Source organism: Schistocerca nitens, chromosome 6 (assembly GCF_023898315.1).
Source record: "Schistocerca nitens isolate TAMUIC-IGC-003100 chromosome 6, iqSchNite1.1, whole genome shotgun sequence".
NCBI lineage: Eukaryota > Metazoa > Arthropoda > Insecta > Orthoptera > Acrididae > Schistocerca > Schistocerca nitens.
In genome coordinates, this window is record NC_064619.1 from 60,356,889 (window position 1) to 60,372,269 (window position 15,381).

A 15,381-nucleotide genomic window follows, 5' to 3' on the forward strand; every position below is an offset into this window, starting at 1 on the left:
GTGCCGCTAGTCACACCTAACAACACTTTTTTCTGTTCCTATCTCATCTGACTGGGCGATCGTGTGTAAAGTCTTCCAGATGTAGGCATCGTTGTTTTACATTTTTTTAAATACATGTGGTGGCACGATCTCTTTCGCAATATATTTCTATTAGTGATCGCAAATAAAAATTAAAGGAACTATGAAATTTTCTTTTCTGGCGCGCTCGACGTCTCGACATGAAGACACAGAGCATCAACAGATTCACGCCCTTCAGATAACCATACTTCATTATGGCATTTGGGCCCGATACTGATGTGTCTAAAACGTAAGTGCAAATTGTGCTGAAATAAATTCGGATACATTGGAAACTATTCAGCTGAGGGGTGAGAAACTGACGTACTGGAGAATAAGGGAACGTGAAGACCTTTGACAATATGCCCAGTCGCTTCTCACTTCCTCGACTGTTAACTACGGTTTGATGATTTATTCATTTTAATATATAGGATGGGCGGGTTTATATTTTGTAATTGAAATAGGACAGTTTATGAGATAAAATCGGCAAACATAATGAGATTCAGTTGATACTCTTAGTCATCCAGACTTACAATATTGTGTTCACTCCGTGTAGAACCAGTTTGGAATAATCCTCACGATTACTACTGAAGCCCAACTCTGACATCGTATAGAAATTTGCTCTTTCTTATTGCTAACAATCAGCACTTGAGCCAGTCAAATAAAAACAATGGTTTTCTTATAAATCTTGCCTCTAATAAATACACGTTCTTACATCACATTTGCACTTCTTACCTGTCGTAGAAATTTATTTCTATTAAAGATTCATTAAAATCCATTATAGGCCCTAACTCAGCCTGAAACCAGATTCGCCTACTTTTGACACGACTACCATTCATCTAATAAACACAGTGGAGTTCAGTTCAAATAAAACGAATTGTCAGCTCGACAACGCCCAGCTATTGTTCTCCTTCCAAAGAGCTTCGTACTGACAGTTATGCTAAACTGACGCATGGCCATATAGTACTGAAACCCATTCTCAAGACGTGTACTCTACCTTACACAACAAAAAGTGACTAGGATATTAAACCTTAAGCAGAAACAGAAGACCATAGTACATAATTAACAACATCCAGTCTGAGAGACCTTCATATTTTGCATAGATTCATCGTTTTCTAAAAATTTGTTTATTTGCTTGGCAAAATATTTTTGATATCATTTTTGCAAATTTACCTGTGGTTTTCACCAACAGTTACAATATTTGTCCTCACTAACAGTTACATAGTTGACCTTCAGCAACAATGAATCACAATATATGCGTAATAATCATCAAAAATTTTTCTCCTGCCGCCTTGTCCTCAACGTATGTTCTCACTAATCATTTGTCGTTCGTATCGTCTTCATCATCATCACTGCACTCACTTAGCATCAGCTTATTACCGTCATCCTCTCTCCCCACATTATTTTCGTTCACGTTGGTAATCCCAAAGTTAGAATCCGCGTCCTGTGTGATCATTTTCCACCCCTGATTCATCACTGCTCTCCTGCCACAATCCTGAAAGTTTCTTCTTAAAATTGGCACCACTGCGACGTATTCTCCCATTCCTTGGACACGTCTTGGATTTACAAACACCCTCTGAATCATTATTCATCATGACATCTTCTAAAATATACAAAAATATATCACAAGATAAAACGAGTAACAAAGGAAATCATCTGGGTTCATTCCGAAGCATCCTGTCTAACAGATCGAGCCATTTGGCACGTAATATGAAACACCCGGCCGGATGAACCTGTACGTTTTAAGAAATGAGTACACACCTGACAACTAGAACCCACGAACTGAACTACAGTGACTCAGTTTCGTAAATGTTTTGCCAATGACAAGGTTCTGTGGAGAGGATAGGAGCAAACAGAACAGTGTTGCCACATGACACACCCTAAAAGTCTCCAAGGCCATTGTTCCAGTTTAGAGGTTAGAATTAAAATGGTTCAAACATTTTCTTCCTTTAGCAAAGTACATGTATGCACACCATGTATATACCTTACATCAAACATTGATTCTTGCTTCACTCTTTTTAAAAGTGTAAAAATAAAAATTGTTAAGTGATCCTTACTAAGCAGTGAACTTTTCCGTTTTGTATTTGGTAAAAATGAAAGAAAATAAAACGCACAGGATGGCAAATTTCACTTTTTAATCTCTAATTTCTTGGCACTAATATGAAGGTATTTCCACATTTGTTATCATTAAGAATATAAGTTCATTACTACAGCTCTAAGTCTTCGTGCATTTCATACAATAACTTTAGCGCATTGTCTTATGGTAATTATGAAATGGTCGCCACTTCTTTAGGAATTTTCTTGATGTCGTTACTAATGCGTCAATGAAATTTATGGTGGTTGGCAATCATGTTCATTACTGATTCGACTTATAACATGATTGAAATTCAACGACGTATCTTAAAAATTGACATGACTTGCTAGAACTATTTCTTTCGTTCCATGTCTGATAACAGCAACTTTATCACTGACCGCATTCTTCATGCGAATATTCTTAAAGTGATCACACATGTACGCCGCTTATAGAAGTTTATGTATTTCATGGATGGAATTTAGTATTGTTAGACTGCTTTGATGCCGACTTCTATTTCTGTCTGTATGTTAGTATAATCTATGTATAAATATACACACTGCATCTTTGACAGTTTTGAATAATTTTGTCTTCATCTATTGCTACACTTATTTCTTCTACTACTGCTATGGTAAAAACACGTCCCCCCACTACTTGTTTTCTGAGAAAAGATAGAATTGCTTTTCCAATTATTCTTATATAGAAGTAGTTTCTCTGTAATTTTACATCTATTTGTGGTTCCAATGTACGTTCAGAATATATTTGTTTCGTAGTCCATATTACATATATATCCACCATAAGATTTCTGTTTCTGCAGTTTACAACTGGTTTTTTCCTAGAGCATCACAGGCCTTAAATGCTGTACTGTTTTTCATGGTTTAGCCGAAAAGGCTCATCAAAATGTCAGTAACGCGAGTTCGGTACTTTTTTTTTTAATATTATCAGCTGTACACCTAAAATTGTATTGCCCAGTTATTATAAACATAAATTTACAAGTATGGGATCCACGGATATTTCGGTGGTTGTTGAGTTTAGCCAGTTAGGCAATCTTCATATTCTCTACACAAATTATGGTAAATAGTGTTGAAAGAGTAATCATTGAAACTATGTAAATGAACAGTAGAGCTTTAGTTAGAATTAGGAAAGTTATTAAATGAAATATCTCTTAGGGAGTAAACAACACTTTACTACAATTAAACCAAAATTTCTCGACTGCCTGAGAGGTAGCGTTCATATACAATTCTGATTTTTGATGTTGGGACATTCTGTACAGTATAGCGAGATTGACATCATGTCATCACATTGTAAAATAGTGGCGTAGTTTACTTCAAGTAGAGAATGTGCCGTAATAAAATTATGTGTCACGTCACCATGAAAATTCATACAGAGGTGACGAGGGTATATATAATGTGTAAGGATATGTGAAATGGGACATCTGAGATGTGGGTGTAAAGCTCTTTAAGATATACGAATGAAAAAGGCTAGCAAACGTAATAGCACATAAAAATGTTACAGAGCTGCACAATATGATCTCCAACTACTACCTTGACTAGGATTGTGAAATAGTTAACTCCATAGGCAAATATGAAGAATGAGGTCATAAATTTTACATCATAAATTCCCTACCAAAAATCTGTTTTAGAGATGTGTGCCTTACTGTCGAATGCTGGCCAAAAGGAAATGCGTTAACAAATATTTTGGTAATGTTCAAATAGATAGATTCAACTAATTTGTGAACCATATACGTAGTGTGGGTGAGGTGAGGGTCGACATTTTCACGTCAAACCCACAATGGATTTGAAAACAGGTTGGATAATCCGCTCCATACAAAGATAGTGTTTTCTCGAATGCCAAATAAATTCTTCAAACTGACAGCCATTAAATTTATAAAACAATAACTGGAGGATATTGTCTAAGGTTCCTCAGTCAACTGGTTAAATTAAGTTACTTGAGAAGAGGTTTAGATTAACAAAATATACACTCCTGGAAATGGAAAAAAGAACACATTGACACCGGTGTGTCAGACCCACCATACTTGCTCCGGACACTGCGAGAGGGCTGTACAAGCAATGATCACACGCACGGCACAGCGGACACACCAGGAACCGCGGTGTTGGCCGTCGAATGGCGCTAGCTGCGCAGCATTTTTGCACCGCCGCCGTCAGTGTCAGCCAGTTTGCCGTGGCATACGGAGCTCCATCGCAGTCTTTAACACTGGTAGCACGCCGCGACAGCGTGGACGTGAACCGTATGTGCAGTTGACGGACTTTGAGCGAGGGCGTATAGTGGGCATGCGGGAGGCAGGGTGGACGTACCGCCGAATTGCTCAACACGTGGGGCGTCAGGTCTCCACAGTACATCGATGTTGTCGCCAGTGGTCGGCGGAAGGTGCACGTGCCCGTCGACCTGGGACCGGACCGCAGCGACGCACGGATGCACGACAAGACCGTAGGATCCTACGCAGTGCCGTAGGAGACCGCACCGCCACTTCCCAGCAAATTAGGGACACTGTTGCTCCTGGGGTATCGGCGAGGACCATTCGCAACCGTCTCCATGAAGCTGGGCTACGGTCCAGCACACCGTTAGGCCGTCTTCCGCTCACGCCCCAACATCGTGCAGCCCGCCTCCAGTGGTGTCGCGACAGGCGTGAATGGAGGGACGAATGGAGACGTGTCGTCTTCAGCGATGAGAGTCGCTTCTGCCTTGGTGCCAATGATGGTCGTATGCGTGTTTGGCGCCGTGCAGGTGAGCGCCACAATCAGGACTGCATACGACCGAGGCACACAGGGCCAACAACCGGCATCATGGTGTGGTGAGCGATCTCCTACACTGGCCGTACACCACTTGTGATCGTCGAGGGGACACTGAATAGTGCACGGTACATCCAAACCGTCATCGAACCCATCGTTCTACCATTCCTAGACCGGCAAGGGAACTTGCTGTTCCAACAGGACAATGCACGTCCGCATGTATCCCGTGCCACCCAACGTGCTCTAGAAGGTGTAAGTCAACTACCCTGGCCAGCAAGATCTCCGGATTTGTCCCCCATTGAGCATGTTTGGGACTGGATGAAGCGTCGTCTCACGCGGTCTGCACGTCCAGCACGAACGCTGGTCCAACTGAGGCGCCAGGTGGAAATGGCATGGCAAGCCGTTCCACAGGACTACATCCAGCATCTCTACGATCGTCTCCATGGGAGAATAGCAGCCTGCATTGCTGCGAAAGGTGGATATACACTGTACTAGTGCCGACATTGTGCATGCTCTGTTGCCTATGTGCCTGTGGTTCTGTCAGTGTGATCATGTAATATATCTGACCCCAGGAATGTGTCAATAAAGTTTCCCCTTCCTGGGACAATGAATTCACGGTGTTCTTATTTCAATTTCCAGGAGTGTATGTATAAGGACAAAGCACCTGCAGAGAATAATGTTTGGTTGTCAACTAAAAAACTGGTGAGGGTGAAGGGTACTGTGTTTGCTTATCAGCCTCATTTTCCTAGGCACCCGAATCATTTCTACATATTTCTGAAGAAATAAAAAGCCAAAAAAAAGCTTTTGTCTCGAAAACGTTTTCATCAAATAAAGTAATGACAGGTGTAAATGGCAGTTTTCTAAACTCTCCAGAACCACACCTCAGAGACAGAATATATAAAAGTGTTTATTCCTACAAGGTAATATATTGCTAAATTATAGGTTTTTGGCATAAAAATACGATATGTAAGCTGAAGGTGGAAGGGCGAAAAAGGAAACGTCAGGAACTTATGATACCAGTTGTGTGGATGCAGTGGAGGTGAGTGAAAATGTGTGCTTGCTCGGGAGTCGAACACGGAACCTCCGGTTCACTTAGCAGTTGCTTTAGTCACTGCGCAACCCTGAGACAGTTTTCATAGTAAATTTACAGACTATCTCAGCATGCATCCTAACCGACACTCACTTCCAACCAGCAACACCTGTCCGCAGTTGCCGTCCATGCCCTCCATGCTTGCTACCTCCTGAGTCCCGCTGGAGGCCGAAAGATAAGTGCATCCGCAATGAAGGTTCTGCATTTATTGACCAAGGGGTCGAATCATTTTTACAAATGCGTGGTACCTGCACTTCCGGACATGTCCGAAAGAATAGAAACCACTCATTTGTATGAACGACATCTCATTGCCAGGCTTATATGTTTTCTTCTTGTCGAATCAGACTAATACACTTCTATGTTTCTGTGGAATTTACAAGGGGAGGCCGCCAATTGTGGAATTCAGATTCAATTCACACTGCGCATAATAAAAGCTCATGGCCAGAGGTGTAATGTGGCAAAGCACCAAGATGCACTTCTCAGCCGTTGTCGAGAAAATCGGCAGTTAAAATAAACCGTTGCGGTAAAATACTCTCTATGATTAATAATTTTCTACAGCGTCGTGGCGCAGCGGTTAGCGCTCGGGTTCGTAATCCGAAGGTCGCCGGATCGAATCTCGCGCCATGCAACTTTTTTTTTAGTATTTGTTTTTTTGTAAATATATATATATATATATATATATATATATATATATATAATTCCCGGTAATCAGTTGCAACAATTATGCATATAATGAGTTGTTCAAAGTCGTTTGTCGTGGAAAAACTGGCGACTTCGAACATCATTATGTTCTCCGCGAACAAAGTTGTATTTCACAAATGTTATTAATTGTCTTCATAATGTTAACCACGTATAGTTAACGGAAGACGTAGAAACGATATTCCGAAACGAATACGTATAGCGTAAGTCAAACGTTCGAATTAGAACAGAAACCCCACGACCACAAATCTGCTGTGGCAGGTATGAAATATAAACTCCGTTACTCGCTCGTTACACTTGAAGGACAGATGTTCAATGGGCCGAAACGAGCCGCCGCATAACAGCGTAGTTGCCTGCTAACTTCGAAAGAAGGTAGATGCGGTGCCTAGCGCAACTTTTACCATCGTCGAAAATCAGTGCGGACGTGAGAGCTTTGGTACACCCTGTTAAACAAACGCAAAAATGGAGGCGGTACAATTGGAGAGCGATCCGCCTTCACCAACATGCATAAGCAATTCATTAGTATATATATATATATATATATATATATATATATATATATATATATATATATATATATATATATATATATATAAATTACAAAAAATAATAATAAAAAAGGTGCATGGCGCGAGATTCGATCGGGCGATCTTCAGATTAGGAACCCGAGCGCTTACCGCTGCGCCATGACGCTGCGGAACACTATTAATCGTAGAGAGTATTTCACCGCAACGGTTTTTTTAACAGTCATTTTCTCGACAACGGCTGAGAAGTGCATCTTGGTGCTTTTCCACATTACACCTCTGGCCATGAGCTTTTATTATGCGCAGTGTGAATCGAATCTCAATTTCACAATTGGCGGCCTCCCCTTGTAAGTAAGCCAGTCTGTAATCCGGAATTAAATATCCACTTGTGGCCGATATTTCATCATCCCTTCTTGTTGTCTAGAAAGAATGGTTTCAGTTCCTGTGGATAGCACATTCCTAAATAACAATACTATGTCCCTTTTCATAGTGGCATACGCTAATCTCTGAGCGTCTGAGGTACTCTGTGTCTAGGGCCCGACATGTGTTATCAGATGTCGTCAGACAGACGGGGACGTTTCAGAAGTCTCAAGTTCCCGCAAAGGGGAATCTAGGGCACCCAATGCACTGATCTACAAAGCTTCCAGTTTCTCAATTTTGAGTCATACCGTTAGCTTGCGCGATGATTGAACAAGTGTATAATTTGAAATTTGTTGTAGAAGTGGAGAAATTTCCAGTATTGTAGAAATACAACATGGAAGTGTATTCGAAGGAGGATGTGACAGAGAGAACATAGTAAGATGCAGCCAAAGAGGTTAATCTCTTGAGTGACTCCATTACCGGTAGTTAAATACATAAAAATAAAACACGTAGTAAATATGTCCTAAAAACGCTTTAAAATCCATTTAAAAAAATTGGTTCAAATGTCTCTGAGCACTATGGGACTTAACTTCTGAGGTCATCCGTCCCCTAGAAGTTAGAACTACTTCAACCTAACTAACATAAGGACCTCACACACATCCATGCCCGAGGCAGGAATCGAACCTGCGACCGCAGCGGTCACGCGGCTCCAGACTGAAGCGCCTAGAACCGCACGGCCACACCGGCCGGCCAAATCCATTTTATTAAGAAACAGATCATCGATTTAAAACACTCATTAATGAATAATATATTGAATGGAAACGTAACTAAACAATTTAAATATATAATAGTATCTCTATAAAGAAGTATAGAAATTCAATTATAAACTTTACAACAATACACATAACAGATAAACAAAAATACAAGCGAAAACCATTATTGTAGGTACAGATTATTGTTGTTGCAATATTTCCGCTGTCATGAGAGGGAAGCACGAGGTATTAGAAAGTAAGTGGTTATACAGGGTGTTACAAAAAAGTACGGCCAATCTTTCAGGAAACATTCCTCACACACAAATAAAGAAAAGATATTATGTGGACATGTGTCCGGAAACGCTTCATTTCCATGTTAGAGCTCATTTTAGTTTCTTTCACCTACGCTCAATGGAGCACGTTATCATGATTTCATACGGGACACTCTACCTGTGCTGCCAGAACATGTGCCTTTTGCAAGTACGACACAACATGTGGTTCATGCACGATGGAGCTCCTGCACATTTCAGTCGAAGTGTTCGTACGCTTCTCAACAACAGATTCGGTGATGGATGGATTGGTGGAGGCGGACCAATTCCATGGCCTCCGCGCTCTCCCGACCTCAACCCTCTTGACTCTCATTTATGGGGGCATTTGAAAGCTCTTGTCTACGCAACCCCGGTACCAAATGTAGAGACTCTTCGTGCTCGTATTGTGGACGGCTGTGATACAATACGCCATTCTCCAGGGCTGCATCAACGCATCAGGGATTCCATGCGATGGAGGGTGGATGCATGTATTCTCGCTATCGAAGGACATTCTGAATATTTCCTGTAACAAAGTGTTTGAAGTCACGCTGGTACGTTCTGTTGCTGTGTGTTTCCATTCCATGATTAATGTGATTTGAAGAGAAGAAATACAATGAGCTCTAACATGGAAAGTAAGCGTTTCCGGACACATGTCTACATAACATATTTTCTTTCTTTGTGTGTGAGGAATGTTTCCTAAAAGGTTTGGCCATACCTTTTTGTAACACCCTGTATTATTGTTTACCTCGTAAGGAACGGACTCAGGAGCAAGTGCAAAGGGTCTGTCCCTGGCTGTATCGTTGTGATGGGTGTTACAGAATTGTGGTTCATCACAGCTTCATTGAATACCCTAATATTCACCAAAGGAATTATATGGTACGCACAGTACTTTATCATATCAAACAGCCTTCCCTTAGTTTGAGAACGAACAGAATTGTTCAGGAATGGTACCTTGTGTATCATCATTCCAAAAGCGCGTTCTATAGATTTTCCTGCTCTGCTTAATCTATAATTATAAATTCTCTTAACCTTATCGACAGTTCTCAAGGTCAGTCACATCAACCAACGTGACGATGGAAACGCTTAACTCCCAACATTGTTGTAAGGGAAATCAAACTCAGTTTCACTTCCACTTAATCTCGAAGGCAATACCACGTTTAATCTCCCATTTGTAAACCAGTGTTTAGCTGTTGAAGCACGATATATGCGTCCACCATTATATCTTGTGGCATAACGAGTCTCAGTGACAGTGCAGATGATTTCAATGCTATCAATACTGTACAGTAATACTGTTTATCATTAAAGTTAACTGAGCCTGTCCCAGTAATTTTTCAGTCTGATATACATATCATCCAACACACCCAAGCAATTAGGTAAATTCCCCGTCTTCAAGAAGGGACGCCTAACAGATGTCCAGAACTATAGACCTATATCTCTAACGTCGATCAGTTGTATAATTTGGGAACACATATTATCTTCAAGTATAATAACTTTTCTGGACACTAGAAATCTACTCTGTAGGAATCAGCATGGGTTTCGAAAAAGACGATCGTGTAAAACCCAGCTCGCGCTATTCGTCCACGAGACTGATAGGGCCCTAGACACGGGTTCCCAGATAGATTCCATGTTTCTTGACTTCCGCAAGGCGTTCGATACAGTTCCTCCACAGTCGTTTAAAGAACAAAGTAAGAGGATATGGACTATCAGACCAATTGTGTGATTGGATTGAAGAGTTCGTAGATAACAGAACGCAGCATATCATTCTCAAGGGAGAGGAGTCTTCCGAAGTAAGACTGATTTCAGGTGTGCCGCAGGGGAGTATCGTAGGACCGTTGCTATTCACAATATACATAAATGACCTTTCGGATTACATCGGAAGTTCACTGAGGCTTTTTTAGGATGATGTTGTGGTATATCGAGAGGTTGTAACAATGGAAAATTGTACTGAAATGCAGGAGGATCTGCAGCGAATTGACGCATGGTGCAGGGAATGGCACTTGAATCTCAATGTAGACAAGTGTGATTTAAACTGGAATGATCATATAAAGTTGATCGTCGGTAAACCAGATGCCAGACTAAGATTCATTGGAAGAATCCTAAAGAAATGCAATACGAAAACAAAGGAAGTAGGTTACAGTACGCTTGTTCGCCCACTGCTTGATTACTACTCAGCAGTATGGGATCCGTACCAGATAGGGTTGATAGAAGAGATAGAGGAGATGCAACGGAGAGGAGAGCGCTTCATTACAGGATCATTTAGTAATCGCGAAAGTGTAACGGAGATGATAGATAAACTCCAGTGGAAGACTCTGCAGGAGAGACGCTCAGTAGCTCGGTACGGCCTTTTATTGAAGTTTCGAGAACATACCTTCACCGAGGAGTCAAGCAGTATATTGCTCCCTCCTACGTATATCTCGCGAAGAGACCATGAGGATAAAATCAGAGAGATTAGAGCCCACACAGAGGCATACCGACAATCCTTCCTTCCAGGAACAATACGAGACTGGAATAGAAGGGAAAACCGATAGAGGTACTCAAGGTACCCTCCACCACACACCGTCAGGTGGCTTGCGGTGTATGGATGTAGATGTAGATGTAGAACAAAAACGTTGAGCTATCATTTACCATTGCCCTTCGTTCGGAACAAGCATGTATGTCTGGTTAAACACCTCCCAAATTATTCTGCTAGTGTCATGGATGAAGTATGTTCCTGTACTGTGTCCTCTAGGATAGTACATTGGTAGCAATGCAAAAGTACATCGTGTTGCCAAATACCTGCAATATTTAATCAAGTCTAGTACACTAAAATCCATGCCACATTATATATATTACTTTGCATTTACTATAATGCTACATTTGTCCTTATTTATTAATTATTATGTTATTTACTTTTACCATGCTTTTTGCAGCGATGAGTGTAAGCAGAAATGGAAAAAATTTGCGTTCGCTATTTGTACGGCACCTGGAGCCCTTGGGCTGTGGATCACGCTTATATACTAAACTTTATTATTTGTCAGAGCCGGTGAATGTCAGACTTCCATATATTAACAAGGATGAGTGTAGCAGATTGAAATTTGTCGGAGAAACCAAAATCTGCACACAGAACCTAGACCTAGTGTCTCACAGTAGTGGTCTGACTAGTTTCAAAACTAACAACTGGGAGAGAAGGAGGGAAGTATCTCCATGCCCACATCACTCAAGACAGTTCCATCACCCTCTCCACTTCCTCATGGCCTTCTGCCTTCGATCTCTTCGCTCCCACTGCAAGGAGGGCTCCAGATCTCTAACTTCACATTTGCCCACGAACACAGAAACGCAAGCAACAGTCTGTTACAGATGTAGACAAGTCGTTTAGGAAATTTACGGATGCAAAAAAATAAAAAAATAAAAAAAGCCACTGCACCCAGTGATTTTCAAGGTACAGGAAACATTTCCTCTGAGCTTGCTACAGGAAATTGAAACTATAATGGACGTTCAGATGAGATCATTAAGGCACAGAGACATAAAATTCAGTGGCCAAATCATGTTTTCTCTACAACTTCACGCACCCTACCGACAGACCATGAAAGGATCGTCGCATCTGTCCTCTACGGGCTCAGTCCAGATAGAGACAAATTCTCAGTATGCAAGCCACATGTCACTGGACTAGGAGCAACAAGACTCTTCTCAGCGTTATTATGGAGGTGTTCTTTAAGTACTCGATTCTACCGACAGAGCCACGGATTTTCTTGTGACCGAATTACCTGCTACTTAACTTTTTATTTTTTTAATAGTTTTATCTGTGCGTAATTATATATTTTTATTTTGTTGAATATTGTGTCTGAACATCAAAATATTTGCTGTTATGTGTACGTATCCAACTACAATATTTTTTTGTATAAATACCGGGTGATCAAAAAGTCAATATAAATTTCAAAACTGAATAAATCACGGAATAAAGTAGATAGACACACAAGCTTCGAATGACATGGGGTTCTATCAGAACCAAAAATATACAAAAGTTCAAAAAATGTACGACAGATGGCGCTTCATCTGATCAGAATAGCAATAATTAGCATAACAATGTAAGACTATGCAAAGATTATGTCCTTACAGGAAATGCTCAATATGTCCATCTTCATTCCCTAGCAATAGCTGTAGTCGAGGAATAATGTTGTGAACAGTACTGTAAAGCATGTCCGGAGTTATGGGGAGGCATTGGCGTTGGATGTTGTCTTTCAGCATCCCTAGAGATGTCGGTCGATCACGATACACTTGCGACTTCATGTAACCCCAAAGCCAATAATCGCACGGACTGAGGTCCGGGGACCTGGGAGGCCAAGCATGACGAAAGTGGCGGCAGAGCACACGATCATCACCCAAAGACGCGCGCAAGAGATCTTTTACGCGTCTAGCAAGATGGGGATGGAGCGCCATCCTGCATAAACATCGTACGTTCCAGCAGGTGTTTATCAGCCAGGCTGGGTATGATGCGATTCTGTAACATATCGACGTACCTCTCACCTGTCACGGTAGCGGTTACAGGTTACAAAACCAGAATCACGCATTTCCTCAAAAAAAAACTATAACGGTAGATGTGGTAAATCCAACCCATACCGTGACTTTCTCGTCGTGCAATGGAGTTTCCACGACAGTTCTAGGATTTTCGGTAGCCCAAATTATGCAGTTGTGGGCGATGACAGACTCTCAGAGCGTGAAATGAGCTTCGTCGGTCCACAACACGTTACTCAACCAATCGTCATCTTCCTTCATCTTTTGAAACGTCCACACCGCAAATGCCCTCCGCTTCACTAAATCGCCAGGTAACAGTTCATGATGCCGATGGATTTTGTACGGATAGCATCGGAGGGTACGCCTAAGTGCCAACCAAACAGTAGTGTATGGAATACCGGTGCGACGTGCGACTGCACGAGCGCTGACTTCCCCGTGCATAGACGAACCCACTACAGTCTCCATTTCTTCTTGAACTGTCTCAGCAGCATTACGCCTTGTGCTCTGTCGGCCACTACGGGGTCTATCGTCTAAACAACCCGTGGCTTGGAACTTCGAAATCATTCTCGCCACAGCTGCATTTGTCAACGGACCTTTACCCGTTCGAATCCTCTTTCTATGGCGGTAGGATCGTAGCGCTGAACTAGCACATTCCCCATTCTGATAATACAGCTTCACTAAAAGCGCCTTTTCAGGTAACGTCAACATGCTGCGACTGCTGGTGCATCTGATTCCCTCTCTCATTACAGCTCCTTTTATACACGATTGTCATGCGGAGTCACTGACGTTATGCTGTCCAGCGCCATCTGTCGGACATTTTGTGAACTTTGTTTTTTTGTTCTAGTAAAATCCCATGTCATTCCAAGCATGTGTGTCAGTTTTTACCTCTCTATCTACATTGTTTCGAGGTTTATTAAGTTTTCAAATTTATACTGACTCTTTGATCACCCGGTACATATGAACCAATAAAATTCAAAACATTGGAACTATGGGTCTGTCGAGTTGCCCCATTGCTTCAGAAAGCACTCACCGGGTCTCACACCTTCAAGCAAAAGAGCCTACAACTCACTGGCGACATATTTTCTGGACAACTTGAAGCACACTGCTGACAGACCCCTGCGGGTTCCTAAAGAGTAATCATCCGCATTGATTCTAGTAGATCTCCTTTCTCATTCTGTAGAACGTAAGGAATTTCGAATCTTGTTCCTGCATTTCTTTTGTAGCAACGAATAACACACAATTTATATTATTTTCAATGTAACGATGTACCCACACCTCCGCAGTTTTCTCACTCTGTACCGGCGGTAATAATAACACGGGATAATGACTGAATCATCATTATTAGAATCACTAGATATAGTACAGGAAGGAGGGTGCACGAAAGACGCATATTAGATACAAACCTTGATAATAACCGGTGAAAACTGATTTAATATCCTGTTCGAACCACAGACAACTTGGTCGTACAAGACACTCAGATTGTGCCTGTGTGAAAATGATGAGCTACTGGAGTTATCCTGTCATCGAATCACCTGACCAGCTTCGAGTATTCCGGTGTAAATAGGACCTAAGCTGCCGTTTGTCTCTACCAGCGCCAAATCATTTTTACTAAATTTTAATCTTAATGTATATATTGGTAGAATCTCCACTTACAACAGTAGGTCACCAACAATTACAAAATTCATTGTACACCTCTGTGTGCAGCAGGCACAAAGTGTATGGAAAACAGGTACATGAAATTCGTCAAATGCACGGCTGAAATACGTGGAAATTTACAAGAAGAGAATGTTCGAATGATACGAATTATGAATGAAATGGCTTGATAGTACATGACTCAAACTGCAGTGATACAATATACTAAACATTTGTGTTTTACAATTAAGTTGAAACTTTGTTTCTTCATAACTGGAAAATTAGCATCTAGCACAGCATTTTCGTTCTTTATTGTAATTGTCTTAATGGAGGAATACGTGCACTAAGCCAATGAATAGGTTGTTGAGAACGTGAACTCTTGTCACCCATGTGACCTGATACAATCTTTTTCACGGGAGCGTAGGGAATCGTAGTAAATAAAAATCTCGGAGTTGTCACCATTACACAAGCCGGTCCGGACTTGGTTATCGGAACCGAATCGTGCGAGTCTCACGACTGTACTTTCATTACGCCAACGGCTCTCCTCTGCTATCTGCGTTCACACAAAATTGATGAGCTTCAAGAGGCAATAAAAAGCTAAGAGTAAAGCTGGAAGGGTTGTACGGCTACTTTAATGACAGATGCTAGAA